Raw genomic sequence first — 9,996 nt, forward strand, 5'->3', positions numbered from 1 at the left:
ATTTTATGCTATATGCTATGCAAGTAAAACTTTAAATAGTGCTCAATTAAAACTATGCTACTACTAAAAAAGAGCTGTTACTGATTGTATTTGCTTTTGATAAGTTTTGCTCTTATCTTATAGGCTCTAAAGTTATAATTTACACTAATCATGTTGCAATTAGATATCTCATAACTAAAAAAAATGTAAAGCCTAGGTTGATTAGTTAGATTCTCCTCTTACAGGAGTTTGATTTGGAGATTAGAGATAAAAAAGAATAAAAAAACCATGTGGCTCTTTTTAGGTTAGAGAATGGCAATATTGATAGTGATTTAAGCATTAGTGAGACTTTTCTTGATGAGCAATTGATGACATTTTAGCATGATACCTTGCCTTGGTATGCTGATTATGTTAATTTCATTGTTGGTATAGTTTTACCCCTAGACCTATCATTTCACCAAAAGAAAAAGTTTTTACATGATGTTTGATATTATGTATGCGATGAGCCCTACTTGTTTAGGCAGTGTAAAGATCATATCATAAGGCGATATGTCTGAATAGAGGAAATTAATGATATATTGAGACATTATCATGCTTCTGATTATGGTGGACATTTTGGAAGATAGAGAACTATAACTAAAGTGCTTTAATCGAGATTTTATTAGCCTACTTTGTTTCAATATGCACATTTCTTTATTTAGAGGTGTGATTGATGTCATAGAGTTAAGAGCATATATAAGAGACATGAAATGCCTTTGAAACCAATTTTAAAGGTTGAGATCTTTGATATATAGGGTATAAACTTCATAGGACCTTTCATTTCTTCTTGTAGGAACCTTTATATATTGATGGCTATGGATTATGTTTTGAAATAGGTAGAGGCATTAGCTTTGCCTACTAGTGATGCTAAGGTAGTACTTAACTTTTTTAGGAAGAATATATTTTCTAGATTTAAAACCCCTAGAGTCATCATTAGTGATGAGGGATCCCATTTTTGTAATAAGGTGCTTGATGCATTAGTAACGAAGTATGGGGTCACTCATGAGGTTGCCACGACTTATCATCCATAATGTTATGGTCAAGTAGGGGTGTCAAATAGGGAAATCAAGTCCATACTTGAGAAAACTATGAATTTAAGTCGTAAAGATTGGTCTAGGAAATTACATGATGAATTATAAGCATATAGGACTACCTTTAAGACTCCAATTGGGATATCACCTATCAGTTAGTATATGGGAAGGCTTGTTATTTGCTAATAGAGTTAAAGCACAAGGCATATTTTGCTATTAAGAATTTGAACCTTGACTTAAATGTTGCAAGTGAGAAATGACTTTTACAACTCCATGAGCTTGATGAGTTTTGCTTGTGTGCCTATGATAGTGTTTAGTTATTTAAGGAAAAAATGAAAAAGTAGCATGACAAGCAAAAATTGGATAAGACATTTAAGCCCAATCAGCTTGTGTTGCTATTTAATTCTCACTTAAAGCTTTTTCCAGGGAAACTTAAGTCGAGATGGATGAGACCATTTGTGATGACATGCATTTTTCTGTATAGCACTGTTAAGATTATGGATGAAGTCAAAAAGGTTCATTTTAAAATGAATAGGCATAGATTGAAGTATTATTATACAGGAGAGGTTGGGAAAGTGATGGAAGTGATTCATTTTCAAGACTAATTCTCTTGAGCTCATAGTCTAAGCTTTTCATTTCAAAGAAAGCACTCCTTAGAAAACACCCAAGCTTTGCATTTCATGTTTTGTTCATTTGCTTATTTTGTTACTTTTATGTTTTGCTTACCTTTTCCTCATGCATTTTTATATTTGTTTTTATTATAGGTATTTTCTTTTATTTTGTAGGTGAATAAGAGCTTGAATGAATACACTAGTTTTAGTTAAATCTAGATCAAAGATTCGGTTACCATGCTTCTATGATGATAAGGGAAGTTTTCTTATTTTTCTCTTTTATGCTTTATTGCTTTATACTTACACATTGAAGACAATGTGTTGTTTAAGTTTGGGGGTATGGGAAACATTACTCAAATTTTGAAAAAAATTTCATAAATTTTCCTTGATTTTGCCTTGAAATTGAGCCTAACATATGTAGCTTGAATCATTAGTATAATTTCTTTGATTAGTTTTTCATGAATCCAATGATAGGTAGTGATTGATAATGAATATAGCTTTAGAAACAGATTGAATGTGTGTGACATATAAGATGATGCTTAGGTTTAGTGAGTTCTTGAATATGGTATTCATTTGTGACTGATGTTTTTGAACACTGAATTACATTTTTTTTATCTAGTATTCATTATGTGAGCATAAGATTTTTTTGCATTGGTTTTTGAAGTGGTGTTTTATAATTCTAAAATTTGTTTTGATTATTTTTTGAGGCAAAATCATAAAGGACACATGATTAGGAAAATGATATATGCCATCTTTAAACTGTTTAAGCCTTTTGAGCTATCCTTGATACAATATTCCATAGTCACCCTATTTAGGCCTTGTAATGCCTTTTCTTTGTTTTGAAACCACATTACAAGCCTATAGCTTTTGTTTTGATATTTCCTATTTTTTTGGTCCCCTACCCTATATGCATTAGAACATTCATGTACATTTATGAGCTATGCATTATTAGGAAAGAATGGTGGAGTTCGAAAATTTTGGAAAATTGAAAAAAAAAAGAGAGAAGAAAAAAATTTTAAAAAAAAAACTAAAAAAAAAGTTGTGAAAACAAAAGAAAAAAATAATAATAATGTGGTGAAAAAGCAAAGAAAAAAAGAAAAGAAAGAAAAATGGGCACTATCAAAGTTTATGAGGGGTGATTCTTTAGTCAAGTTTACCTTTTTTACCTTAAGAGCTCAACTATGGATAATCCTAAACATGTGATGCATTGTTAGCGTACTAGAGCCTAAATAACTTTTATCATACCTTGACCCTAGCCTTACATTACAAGCTTATGAAAGTCTTAAATGATCCTTGGTCATGTGTTTAAACTACACTAATAGAGAGAGATGGGATAACCAAACTTATAAAACATAAGCATGCTTTTATTGATCTTTGTTATAAAAATCTCTTGTTTTGCATAACATTATTAGATTTCATACAACGATGTGTTAGAAATATTACTTGCTTATGAAACCATACTTAAGAATGATCTTAGTTTAGTTTATTCTTGTATATCAGCACTTGTTCATAATTTTACTTTAGTTATATTCATTGATTAATCCATGAGGCATTCATGTTGAAAGAAATATTGAAAGTATAATGTGATTCTTGCTCAATCTTGTTTTGCTTAAAGACAAGTAAAAGCTTAAGTTTAATGGTTTGATTGCACTTAAATTTTAGCTTTTTCATGCTTAATTGTAGTGCAATTGGACTTATATTTTAGCTTTTTCTTTGGCATTTCTTAGCAAAAATACTCTTAAAATCACAATTGTCTTATATGTAGCTGTAATTGAAGAAAATGAAGAATTTTGAACACAATGTGGAGAATTTTGGTGCTAATAGCCTTAATTAGTGTCAATTGGTCACATTGACACTTAGGAAGTTTTTTTTTTAACTTTTCTTGCTTTAATTTTTTTTTTAATCTTATGTTCATAGATTTATTTTAGTAAAACTTGTGATAGAAATACTCATTAAATGTGCATGAAGGATCAAGATACTATAAGGCTACTTAAGCTACTTTGGAGTGTATCAAATTGAAAAGCTAATGTGGCACTTTTAGATTAGATATTAGCTAATAAGTTAACTTACTCAAAGTTAATGCACATGAAAGAATAAAAGTGCAAAGCTATTGAAGAGTGAAGCAATGAAGGAATAGAACCCAGGCATGGTGCACCCCAGGACCTAGACGCACGCATGTACCAGTGATATAGCACCAGTAAGAAAATGGTCAAAATGCTAAAATGCCAAGGCCTTAGGTGTGCACCAGAAGTAGCAGTAAAGGTTTTAGAGAATTTTTATTAGCACTTAAGGTCCTTCCCCTCTACTTATAAATAAGGGAGAGGCCTGGCCTTTGGGAGAGTTTTTGGAGCCTAGGTCATTAGTTTTATATTTCCTGCATTTTTTTTTCTATTTTCCTAACTTCCAAACATATTTTTTTTTTCAATTTTCTTCATTGTATTTTACTGCTAAATTTCATATTTCAATGTATTTTCTTATGCTTTTTTCAAATTTTACAATAAAATTTGAAGAATCAATTATTTTTTAGCTCAAAATAATGCTTATCCATTTACTTTTTTGCTTGTTTATTGAATTGTTAAAGTTGATGTTCATTCATTTTTTACATCAAAACCATATCAAAACTTGTTAGTTGTTATCTAGATTTTTTTTACAGGTTTTCAAGATACATAACTATATCATTTATCAAATTTAGTTTGAATCTTGAAGCAAAAAATTTCATATCAAGGTTGAAAGGTGTAGCTGCTGATGCCATACGTGATCGGTTGTTTTTGGCATGGAATTGCTCTCTTCGTAGAGATCTATTTGCCCTCTTTTTTTCTCAAATTTATAGTTTTATGATTTGCTTAATAAATCTTGATCGATTTCTTAGGTTTTACTTGAAACTAAATGTTATTCGGATCAAGTACTTTTTATTAAAGCATATCAATTAATTGTTTCATGTTTCACTTTGCTAAGTTGACTTTACATTTGATTTTTATGACTTGCTTCTAGATTCTTGTAAGGTACTTAACAATATTGATGTTCTAATGTTGTTGAAGATTTTTATTACCTTTTATGATTGTTTGATGAATTTTTTTAAGATTCATGCAAAGCAGTTTAGGCACAAGGTGAAATAGTTTCTTGTTAAGTTCAAGTTGAAGTTTTTTTTCTTAGATATGCTATATTTTAGCTTTAGTTCCTTCATCATTTCCTTCATCTTTTAATCTTCATTTAGATATAGGTTTCTTTATTAGCATAAAGGTTTCATTCACTGAAGTTGCATGTTTCATTTCCATTTACTTTTTACATACACTCACTGCATGCATAAAACTAAAAAAAAAAATTTTATTATGTTTTTGTTTAACTATATGTTTAATTTTGTTAATGCATTTTACCTCTTTAGTTAGATCTTTTCTCATTCATACAAACTGTATTTAGATTTAGGTTCATGTATACATTCAAGAAAAGTAAACCAGGATGCTTGTGCTAGTGCAGTTCATGCAAATGAAGATTTAGTCATTGTTACTTACATTTTTCTTGTATTTTTTTGTTTTTGTCATTGCAATTCTTCGTATAAATCTACAGTTAGTTCTTCATATAGGATTTACTTAGTTTTAATGTTTCATCTATAGGCAACAAGTTAGTGTTAGCGTGCATTTATGTTTTTTTTTTACAATTCCTCTTCATCGTTGATTGCATGACTATATTTTGCTCACTTTCATAATTTGTTTAAGGCTCTTCATATTCAGTGGTTCATTTGTGTTTTGTAATTGAAAATTCAAAGTCCCTTCAGTTTAGTTTTAGTTACAAAGTTTAGAAATTTCATTATAAGTGATATTTTGTAGATTACACTAGATTTCATTTCTAGAGTTTTGTTTTTAGAATTCTAAGTACTATCTTCATGTGAATATACCATTGTTCTTCACATTTGACTTTTCCTTTGGCATTCTATCACATATTTTTACATTTTATTTCTTAGTTTTAATTTATAATTTTTTTATGATGATTTGTTTCTTGATTTGATTTTTCATCGTTAAATTTTGTAGAAGTATTTTTTTTCTTTTTCTTAGATATTGATTGACCAAACCAACTTTAGATAGTATATAGGGATAAATGGTACTTAGTTTAGGAACTTCTTTTACTAATCTTTGAGGGATTGACATTTAGACTTTTAGTCTCTATTATTACTTGATGGCCTGTGCACTTGCAAAGTTTTCCCCTATCAACCTATAAGGTGATTTGCTATGGCTTGAACGAGTTGACCTATTTGGTTTTTTTATTTTTTATTGATACAATTGGACTTTGGATATTAGCATTATTGGCTTGCATTAATTGGGTCAACATGTCTTCAAATGTGGGTTTCTTTTTTTTGGATAGGTTATAATTTGGTGGATTTGGACAGTAGTTATTGTATTGGTTGTTGGTCGCTTGGTGGTTGGATTGGTTCCAAGAAAAGTTTGGATGGTTTCACCATCTAGGATTGTTGGTATTACTATAGGGATTGTTGTTTAGTTTTGTTTGTTGGATGTATTGGATTGGTTCTACCCTAAACTAGCATTTTTCTCAAGAATGGGGTCTTTCACACATGTCATAGGAGACAAAAGGGCTTTGAATAGTATTTACATGGTTGGTTTGGTCTAGTTTCCTAAGGCTTCAATTTTTTTTATAAAGGCGGCAAGTTGGGAATTAATTGAAGTAATAGTATCAACCTCAAATAAACCAGTAGACTTTTTACTAACTTTTATTTTTATTCCCCACTGGTAATTATTAGTGGTTATCTCTTTTATAAGCTCATTTGCTTTTTCAGGAGTCTTGCTCATAATAGCCCCTCTAGTAGTTGAATCTAAGGTGGTTTTCATAAGTGGTGTGAGATCATTGTAAAATATCTAGATCTATAGCCACTGAGGTTGTCCATGATGTAGGTATTTTCTTAGCATCTCTTTAAATCTCTCCCACCCATCATATAGAGTTTCACCATCAGCTTGTAACAAGGTAGTGATCTCATTCATTACTTTTGCTATCTTGGCTAGTGGGAAAACTTTGCTAAGAACTTTTAGACCAAATGATCCATAAGTTGATATTGAACTAAGTGGTAAAGAAGAAAACCAACTTTTTGCCCTATCCTTAAGAGAAAAAGGAAATAATCTTAGTTTAATAGCTTTATCAGAAATACCATTATAGCAAAAAGTGTCACATAATTCAAGATAGTTAAAAAGATGGAGATTTGGTTATCACTAGGTAACCTTCCAAACTGTATAAAAGTTTGGACCATTTATATAATTGAAGGCTTGATTTCAAAATTGTTGGCTTGAATAGTTAGCCTTCTAATGGATGGTTGAAAACCATTTGCATTGGGAACTGCATAGTCCTTTAATTTTTTTTCCCCTCATTGTTTGTATTAGCTATTGGAGTTGGTGTAGATGGTGTTGATTGCTTTTTTCTTCTTCTTCTAAAAGTTCTCTCAATTTCTTGATCAATAAGAGCTAAGCCAACACTTTTGGATCTACGCATGCAAATAAGAAAAATTCAAAACAAAGTAATGGAAAAATAAATAAATAAATAAAGGTTAGATTATAAGAGGTTAGCAATTCTTTATTGATATTGCAAACACTGCTATAATCCCCGATAATAGCACTAAAAACTTGATTACTACATTTTGTATAGCCTACAAATGCGTAAATCAAGTAATAAAATGCAATATTCCAGTATCATCTCCTCAAAGATAATAGAATAAATTGTTAGGTTGCTCACACGTACCGAAAGAAAAACCCTAATGGCTTATATCTAAACAAATGAAAATTTAAAGTTTAAGGTAAGAAAATATTAAAGGTGATATGTCGGCAGGGTTCTTAACTTCACCAACTTTCACTTGGGAAGTAAAAGACTAATGCTAAAAACTAGACCTAATAATACAAAATTCAAAAGATTTCAAAGTTAAAAAATTAAAGATCATCAAATTGCTTAAAGAAATCTTGAAAAAAAGATTGCATAAAAGAAGTTAAAGAATAAGAAAATTGTGTAGGTTGAATCTTGCAAGAAAATAAAAGAAAACTTTAAGCAATCTTGAAAAAAAAATGCTTACCGAAAATTAAAAAAAAGAAACCAAGATTTGTAAACTTAAAAACTAGAAAAGAAAGATCTTGAAAATAATGCTTCTTGAATTAAAAGAATTTAAAGAAAATAAAAACTTTGTGGTTATTGGCAAATTTATCAGCAAAGCCAATAACTCACCTAAATAACTAAAGAACAAAAAAAACTAAGAAAAAAAAAGAAAATAAGAGAATTAAGAGATGATGAAAATAAGTGAATGGACTCCCTAATTATAATAAAGGGCTCAGCTAAGGGGGATAGGCTTTATAAGTGTTTGATTTCAATTCAAATACAATTAGATAAGCTTGATCTTGATTTTAAAAGCTTCATGGTTGAATGGGACTCTCTATGCTTGAGTGTTTTTGGTCAAATAGTCTCTTGGTGGTTCAATCTTGGCTCTTACTTGCATCTTGATCAAATCTTAGATAATCTTCTCCATTAGATTCAACTAAGGCTTAAAGTTTCAAAAGTAAGTGCTTTTTTATCCAAGTCTTGAATTTTAAATAGATAAATCCTACTCCAAGTGAATCTCTTCAAGGCTAAGCAACAAACTTCATGGTTAGGTTCAAACTCCTATTGGCCAAATGCACCTAGTTTTCATTGTGAAAAACACATGGTAGCCCTCTTTGAGATTGAGCTTGTAGAGTCTATGATCTTATAACTTGTTATTATCCATTGCATGCCTGAATGTGTAAAGTTATTGTGTAACTTATTTTCTTCATGGCTAAGCAAAGCAATCATGTTTGGATCAAAATTCTATCTTGGCTAAACACGATAGAGTCCAAGTAGCTTAGAATTGCATGAATATGGATCAAAGTGGGTGGCATTGAGCTTCCATAATTAGGTCGAACATCTCCCTTACATGCTTACATGCATGGCTTTGATGAAAATATAGTTTTTGAGCTTAAAAACCTAAAACCATGAAAAACACTAAAAATCATCTAAAACTTTAAAATTTACCACCATTTTAACATGTAAAAGCTCTATATATTTTGGTGCTTCAATTGTGCTACATTCAAGAATGTAGTTCAGGCTTTGATCGACTTAGACCCTATAAAATTTAAAAAACTAGTTGGAGGCTATGATAATTTATAGATGTGGAATTAAGAATCATGATTCTAAGAGTGAGATGCCAAATAGGGGACTCTTTCTTTTTAAGACATGTATATCATCTTAAGAGTATTATTAAGGGTATCAACTTTTAATTGGATTTGATTGGTTACTTTGCATTCTAAGAATGAGATGCCAAATAAGGGACTTTTTCTTTTTAAGACATGTATATCATCTTGTGAGTATTATTAAGGGTGTGAACCTTTAATTGGATTCTAAGAGTGAGACACCAAATAGGGGACTCTTTTTTTTTAAGACTTGTATATCATCTTGAAAGTACTATTAAAGGTGTGAACCTTTAATTGGATTTGACTATTTGTTTTGGATGAATGGATATGGTACATCATATCGTCTCATGAATTCATGAACATTGTTATTGGAGATTTTTAATGTTTTTTAAGTTTTGGATTTTTTAGATTTTTCTTGGAAAAATAGTAAAAAAGAAAATTGTTAGATTTGAATAAAACCTTATATAATTAGGTCTCAAAGTCATAGAAAGAGAAATGCTTTGAAAATAAAAAAAAAATAAAAGGAAAAGAAAAAAAAGTTTTCTTTTGTAGTAAAAGGTGAAAAAGAGTCTTGAAAGAGTTGGCAATCATTATTAGAAATGAACTCATCAAATACCTTCACACATTTTCTTATATCATTCAGTTGATTCCACTTGTCAACCATAACCCCTCAAAAGATATGAATTTGAATTCGTGAACCTTGCGTTCACTTAACAATGTTGTTATACAAAAGGGTGATAAGCTTTTCCTTGACAATGAACAATGAAACACCAATTTCAAAACAAAAGAGAAAATTTAGGATTTTTTAGAAAATTAGGCAAATACGACATTTTTTAAGAATTTGGCTATGGTAATTTGATGTGCCAAGACTATCTGTGGTTACAAATTTTCCAAAATCGAAGCTTTCCAAATCCTTTAAAATAATCACCAACATAAAGCCTTTTAGTTCTCTTCCCCCAAATTACCTTGGTCTAACATCTTGAGGCACATTGACCAAAAAGAAAGACCTCATGGCCCTTAATCTAATTTGAGTTATGGTCAACCCGTCCATTGTTATAAAATGACATCAACTTCTTAACGCCTTAAATGAGTTTGTTCCACATGACCATTTTTCTCACATCAACCTTCATTAGGGGTGGTTTGTTCAAG

At 30.3% G+C, this 9,996-nt stretch overlaps 1 non-coding gene and 1 pseudogene across 1 annotated transcript; both read left to right on the plus strand.

Annotated features, from left to right (window-relative positions):
* The first annotated feature begins 480 nt into the window (after positions 1–480).
* LOC149516147 (uncharacterized) lies at positions 481–9,864 on the plus strand (annotated as a pseudogene).
* On the plus strand, positions 6,548–6,654 carry LOC149516148 (small nucleolar RNA R71). Its single transcript, XR_016346764.1, has one exon. It is a non-coding gene; the product is annotated as a small nucleolar RNA R71 (small nucleolar RNA).
* Positions 9,865–9,996: the final 132 nt, after the last annotated feature.

This window comes from Durio zibethinus, chromosome 11 (assembly GCF_047325235.1).
Source record: "Durio zibethinus cultivar Kanyao isolate XHJ-2024 chromosome 11, ASM4732523v1, whole genome shotgun sequence".
Lineage (NCBI taxonomy): Eukaryota > Viridiplantae > Streptophyta > Magnoliopsida > Malvales > Malvaceae > Durio > Durio zibethinus.